Source organism: Crocuta crocuta, unplaced genomic scaffold (genome assembly GCF_008692635.1).
Source record: "Crocuta crocuta isolate KB4526 unplaced genomic scaffold, BGI_CrCroc_1.0 scaffold38, whole genome shotgun sequence".
NCBI classification, from domain to species: Eukaryota; Metazoa; Chordata; class Mammalia; order Carnivora; family Hyaenidae; genus Crocuta; species Crocuta crocuta.
Genome location: NW_027532605.1, coordinates 4,357,722 through 4,365,394, shown reverse-complemented (window position 1 = coordinate 4,365,394; position 7,673 = coordinate 4,357,722).

The window sequence follows — 7,673 nt, the reverse complement described above, 5'->3', positions numbered from 1 at the left end:
ATTAGCTAAATGTCCTAGGTACCTAGAAAAATAGGCCACTTACAGAAATTTACATCCAAGAAAACATTGACTTATAATAAGAAGTCTAACTTACAATGGAATTTTACTGAAATCTAGCCTTTTTCTAAAAAAGTCCGAATTGGAAAAACCAAGGTTTGAGGAGGAAAGAGCACAGCTTTAGGAGTCAGACAGACCTAGGCTGGAAATCTAGCTCTTCACCTACCCTGTGGGTTGCATTAACAAGCTTCCCTATTTGTCTCATATTCAATTTCCTCAACTATCAGATGTGAAAATTAATGTCAATACCATAAGCTTGCTGAGTGTGTTAAGTGACTTATCATATGCAAAGTGCTTTATACAAAATAAGCATTCAGTAAATGTTAGCTCCAGTTTCCTACATACTGCTGGCTAAGCACAGATAAACAATGGGGAAATGAAAGCATGATTTTGTTCAAATGAACTGTACAAGCTATCTTTCATTTCCAGCACTTACCTTCACGAGCTTGTTCTTGGGACCCCACCATTCATTACAGCCAAGAGAAGACAATGAAATGGTATCTATTTTTAAACACTTGCTGAAAGAGAAAGGAAAATCCATTTCTAATGACCTGTGCTTAATCCCATGACACTTAGTGGATGAAAAATGAGTTTCCTTCTTTGCTTTTAACAGTTGTTAGAAGTCACTTAATTTTAAATATATATATTAATCAATATAAAACATGCACATAGTAACAAAACAAACAGGACATGATGAAAGCAAAAATAGCACTCTCATCCTTCTCTTCTCATCCTCAGTGCCACACCTCGTAGGTGAACTCTTCCAGTTGTTTCGGTTTTCAGTTTTGGCGATTGCCTCCCTAATTCTAGACATCATGATTTTAGCTCTATTTTGATTTGTCCACTTCAGACAGCATCTAATGAATCCCATATACAAGAGCTTAAAATTCAGGTCACTTAGTCAACTCCACTCTTCTCTGTGTATGTTATTCTTTATAGTTTTTCTATTATTTATCTTTATATCTTGAAATAATATATTTAAACTTCTATTTCTTATTCCAACAGCTCTTGCACTATCTCTTGCAGCCTCACTTACTAAACGCATAATGTAATCTAAGCTCTATGAAGGTAAGGGGTTCGTCTGATTTTTTCCTTTCTCTGTATGCCAAGTGCCTGGAACAGCAACTGCACCCAGTGGGTTCAGAATAAATATTTGGCCACTGAATGAATGAGTGACAACACCGATGATATCAGTGTATTAGCATTCTTACCTTTCCTTCTGCATGTCCCTTTCCTCCCCCATCAGCTACATTTTTACCTTTTCATGTTATAAGGTTGTTAATATTTGCCTGTTGTTCTATAAGCACAGAAGAACCTTCTGTGTTTTGTCCATAGGTGACTAAAGGTTAGTCGTCTTTGCTTTCCCCAAATGTTCAGTTTATTTAGAGGCAAGCCCTGCATGCCATCTGCCTGTATGTTGGTTTGGGGAAGGGAGCTGGAGGTGCCCGCTGGTGGAGCAGCTTTACTCAGCCCTCAAGCGTATCCCTTGATTTTAACACCAGGTCCCATTAGCTTGCTCTTGACTCAGGCCAGGCTTTCTGGGAATCTGCTGAGCATGTTGGCTCTTGTCTCTCTGTAGCTCCTATCATCTACAAAACTTAAGCTCCTTCAGCCTGTTTGATTCACCAAGCCACTCCCCAGTCAGTCCCAATCTCCCAGAAGTGTGTTAAAACCATTTGTTGGTTCATTCCCATCCTTGTTTCCCTTAACGTTGTTGGTTTCTTTCTTTTTGTGCTTCTCTACTTTTATTTCAGTAGATGTTAAAATGACACCTTGTACCTCGTTTGCCACCTTAAATCACAAGTGTTAAAAATAATATTTTTAATATTTTGTTTAATCTGTGTGTACGTAAAGAAATTAAGAGACACACATGGTTTGTTATAGACAACTTCTTTTTGCTTTTCCTGCTGAGTTTGACTTCCCATAAGAACCATAATAGAGTCAATACGTGATTGCTGATTCTCTTGGTTTTTCTTGTTTTTAATTTCAGTCTGAAATTTATGTTAATTCTTGATGCATCTTCTAAGCCACATTAAAAGCTTTTTTTCTCTTTTTACAAAATGCAGGTAAAACAAAAAAAAATTATATTTGAAAAACAGCATCCCCCCCTCCCCACGCACACTCTGTGGATGAGCAAAATCCTACCTCACGGACAATGGAGTTGAGGAAGGACAGGGTGGGGGAGGGAGAATGAGCAACTGTGACCTGACTTCCTTGTTGTAGGGCCACAGAGCCAATGTAATAAACCAACCAACATTGTCTAAAAGGGAATGAGCCCAGAGAATTCTAGAAAAAAAGTATCCAAAAACCATCTACATTTATCACACCTTCACCTAAAGAGAAACAATTCTCTTACCAAATTCATTCACTCAGCTAGAACATATTTGGGAAGGAAGGAGTCTCACATTTATTGATCATATCATTTTCTAACTCTTTCACCTATGTTACATTTTTTTCATGGTCACAGCAGACTTAAGAAATAGATTTTACATTACACTCTTGTCATTTAAAGATTTAACATTGGAGGGTTTCACTATTTGCCAGCAACCCCAAAAGTATAGGACATGTAATTTTTCTAAAGTATTCACTTGAAGCTGAGGCCCACTGGAGGCTGAAATAAGGGAACAAGTGATTAAGCGGTGAGTGAGATGGGATTTATTGGTGAGCACCTATGTTCCAACTTGATTTTCTCATCTTTCTCTCCCATTTTTGGTAGGTCCAGCCTCATTCTTCCATTTAAGGGTTCCATGTCTCAAGAGTACCCTTTGAATATTTCCAGGGTCTCTTATAATCAAAACATAATATAATGTAGCAATGCTGACCCAGGAGAAAAAAAAGCAAACTAGGATTCAAGACCATTTTTCTAGACTCCAAAATTCATGTTCTTTCTTAGTTCATCCACTGAGCTTCTTTCTAGCTGGGACAGAACCACAGCAGTGACTTTTATCCCCAGCAAATCTGAGGCCCCGTAAGGAAGAGTGCACCTCTCCAGCAGCAGACTGTGTCCTAGGCAGATTAAGGACCCTGTGAAGGTCAGCCTGTCAACAAGGAGGCTTATCTCTTCTTTATCCATAGGAGGATATAAAGCTAACTCCTTCCTGACAACCAACAGGATAAGATGAGCAAACACAAACCATTCAGTTAAATCAGTCAAATGACCAGTTTAATAACAGGTAGAGATGTGTGACCTGAAAATATGAGTTACATGTGAAAGATTGGACAAGGCAACCAAACTTGAGTTAAGACACAATAGTCTAGGGGTACCTGGGTGGCTCAGTCGGTTAAGCGTCTGACTTCGGCTCAGGTCATGATCTCACGGTTTGTGGGTTCGAGCCCCGTGCCAGGCTCTGTGCTCACAGCTAGCTCAGAACCTGGAGCCTGTTTCAGATTCTGTGTCTCCCTCTCTCTCTCTGGCCCTGCCCCGCTCAGGCTGTCTCTCTATCTCTCAGAAATAAATAAAACATTAAAAATTATTTAAAAAGACACAATAGTCTAAGTTTTACCAAGCTCAGAGACAGTTCATGGCCCAGGTAGCCATGGTTTACCAGCTTTATAATCAGTTGGGATTTTATACAACTCCACTGTTCCAGCTCATAATAAGATGAAACTTGAAGGTTTCCAGTTGTTTTCAGCAACTGGTAAGCCAGTGACTTTGTGCATGGGAAATATTTTGTCAATGACCAAATCTGCTTCTCCTTCTAAAATACTTCAGGAACACGTTTCCTTCAAACCAATGAACTCTTTACAGCTTTAGTAACGAGTAGTTTGCCAAATCAGAGATTAATAAAATCAATCCCTCCATACAATTATCAGTGTATAAAAGGATCCCAAATCTCCATCATCTGAGACTCCAGAGGCTATTTATGAGCTTTTCTTACTTTGTGTGGCACACTTTGTTTGATATGTATGCTCTGGGTTAGTTCCGCCTTTTTTTCTTCCAAGAAAAAAGTTCAAAAACAATTTTCTTTAAACCAATAGCATTTGGGCTGGGCCCCAGGCAGCTTAGTTAGTTATCGATGCCCTTCGATAAGTATTAGAAACATTTAGAAGGTACTTAGGCCAGATAATCAGTGAGGTTATTAGTGTCTTCTCCCAAAGGATGCAGTATGCAGAAAAGGTAAAGTCTAGGTCAAATTACACAAATAATAACTCAATACATTTGTGTGGCACTTTAGAATTACGGAGTACCTTCACATCGATCACTTCATTTAATCCCTATAAGATTAATGTGAGATAGATGTTATTCTCTTACTTACCAAGTTGAGTAACTTGCCTGAGGTGACACAGGTGCTATGTGAACAAAGCCAACTCCATACATTACTCCTTCATTGAGGTCAGTCCTGGTGTCCATACTAAGTGAGGTGCTGGGGCAAAAACAATGAGTAAGACAGTGTCTTTCTTCACAATGTGCTTGCAGGGTGTGTACACATATTCTCAGTCAAATGTCTAATGCCTACTGGAATGAGCTAGAAAGCAGTCTTTTTGCCAGCAGACAAGTAAATCCAAGCCAGGCACAATTCCACTTGAGCCTACCTGCCCTATGTCAGCTTTGACCTGGATAGCTCATAAATCACGTGAAAAGAATGCTCAGTTCTTGTGCCAGTTCCGTCTTTGCTCAGATTCATACAAGTTGCCAAAAAGCTGAAAAGCAACATGATTTTTCAGGTCATTGTTATGAGAGTCATTAATGTCACATTCATTGTGCCAGGCTGCATCTGTGGCCAGCTTACTCCCTAGGAAAAAGTAGGGGCAAGCGTGGAAGTTGCAGTAATTAAGAAGAAATCATGACCTGAAAAAGTTGCACATGACCACAGCTAGAAGTGAATGGAAAAGTATTCCGCTGATAGCTGAAATGGAATAGAGTGACACGAAATACTATTCACTCTGATGTCCCCTAAATTATACTGAAATATTGTCAGAAAGCCAGTATATAAAACTGTCAAACTGTTGGCCAAAGACAAAAGTTAGTGATCTGATTATTGGAGGGTCATCCCTTCAGGCATGTAAAATGTTGCAAGTGGCCCTGGCCCTGTGTCTGCGTCACCATACCCTCAGCTCCTGCACCCGCCCTTCTCTCCGTACAAAAGGTTTCCCTCTGCTTTGTCTTCTCTTTCTCTCCTGCACTATTCACCCAGAAGTTGCTCCTCCCTCGTCCTTTGAGATCTGGCATCTGGTATGGCTCATTTTGCAGCTGGGAATCCTCTAGAACTTGCAGTCATAGTCTTCTTTGGGAGAAGCTGCTACTCTTTCACATGGGACCAGCAGACAAAACAGGCCATTCTTTTCTCTGCTCAACCCATTTGTTTTCCACAGTATTACTCCAAAACACTGTATAAAGACTCTTTACCAGGTGCGCCCGGGTGGTTTAGTTGGTTAAGCATCCGACTTTGGCCCAGGTCATGATCTCACGGTTCGTGGGTTCGAACCCTGCATTGGGCTCTGTGCTGACATCTAGCTCAGAGCCTGGAGCCTGCTTCAGATTCTGTCTCCCTCTCTCTGACTCTCCCCTGCTCACACAGTCTCCCTCTCTCTCTCTCAAAAATAAATAAAATATCTTAAAAATTAAAAAAAAAAAAGACTTTACCAAATGGCCAAGGTAACTTGGCCAAAAACTGGGCCAAGAAAGGAATAATTTAGTTCAATACGAAGAGTCCAGGGGCAAAGCAGCCACCGAGTTTAAGCTCATGCAGCACTGCCTACATGGACCACCTCCCTGCCCACCCTTCCGCCTCCAAAACCCTCACCCTGTTGCCCTGCCTCCACCTTTCTTCCATAATCTCTGCACAGGATGTGATCTCTGCCACACAAATCTTGACCTTTGAGAAACCCCATTCTTAACAGCAGTGGCTGCCCCTTCCTTGCTGGTTATTACCCCTGCATCATTCCATCTGGAATAAATTCTGCTCAGTGGAGGTTTGTGGAGTTCCGTCCCATGCAAAGCAATCCAGGGTGGATATGGATTCTCAGGTTCTGCTCCCCTGAGAACTTTGCATCAGTGTGAGCTGCAAACATTCCTCTTTCTTCAGCTCTCCAGAAAGTAACAATTGACTTGGATATATATGTCTCTAAAGGACAAACATTCACTCTCAGAGATGTTACAGACAGGGTTCAACCAGAAATCACAAAATAGTACCAAAGACATGTTTTATTTGGGAATCCATTTTAACAAAGAAATGAGAGGCGCCTAGGTGGCTCAGTCGGTTAGACATCCGACTCTTGATTTCAGCTTAGGTCATGATCTAGCAGTTCATGAGACTGGGTCCGGCGTCAGGCTCTGTGCTGACAGAGCCTGCTTGGGATTCTCTCTCTCCCTCTCTTGATGCCCCTCCCCCAACTGCTCGCACGCTCTCTCTCTCTCTCTCTCTCTCCAAAAATAAATAAATAAACTTAAAAAAATAAAATAGAAAACAAATGAATCTGTTTCTGGGGTGGACTGCATAATGTCCCCTCTGAAGACATCCATGTCTTAATCCCCAGAACCTGTGAATATGTTACCATCCAAGGCAAAAGGGACTTTGCAGATGTGATTAAGTTAAGGGTCTGGATCTTGAGATGGGAAGGGTATCTTGGATTACTCAGGTAGGCTCAGCATAATCACAATGGTCTTAAAGAGAAAGAGGAAGGCAGGAGAGTCAGAGTCAGAAAAGGAGATGTGATTAGGGAAGCAGAGGGTTGGATCAGAGAGAGAGTAGAAGATGCTATGCAGCTGGCTTTGAAGATGGAGGAAGAAGCCGTAAGCCGAGGAATGTAGGCAGCATCTAGGGACTAAAAAAGGGAAAGAAATGGATTCCCCTCTAGAGCTCCTGGAGGGAGCAGAGCCTTGCCAATGCCCTGGTTTTGACCCAGTGAAGCCCATTTCACACTTCAGACGTTCAGAACTGTAAGATCATAAATGTGTATCGTTTAAGTCACTAAGTTTGTAGTAATTTGTTATAGCAGCAATAGAAAGCTAATACAGGTTCCAACATGTAAAAACCAGAAGATTTGACATTAAAAAGAAAATAGTTTTGGCCTCTCTTGGAGAATCAGGAAATCTGTCCACACTTGGCCCTCTGTCCATGGCAGAAATCAGCTGGGTAGCATCTGCCTCTTTTAGAAGGAGAATGGTACAGGGGCGCCTGGGTGGAAGCATCCGACTTTCACTTAGGTCATGATCTTGCGGTTCGTGGGTCGAGCCCCGCGTCGGGCTCTGTGCTGACTGCCAGCCCAGAGCCTGGAGCCCATTTCAGAGTCTGTGACTCCCTCTCTCTCTGACCCTCCCCTGCTCACGCTGTCTTTCTCTCTCCTAGAAATAAATTTAAAAAAATATTTAAAAAAAAAATAAAAAAGAAGGAGAATGGTACAGTTCTTTACCAGCCCTACCTTCCCTGTGTTCCCAAATGCTGAGGCCAAGAGCCACATGTGGATTATTACCATCAAGTTGGCCTTTGTGACTTATGGTTGAGTTCTCCAATCAACCCTCAGGCAGCACAGTGGTCATACCATTGTTCCTCTACCCTTTTACTGACTTGCATAAATGGACAGCCATTCTAAGTTAAAAAAAAAAAAATCTCCAATGGAAAGCTACCACTTTTATCTACATCTGTGAAAAACACTGGACAGAGAATTGGACTTAA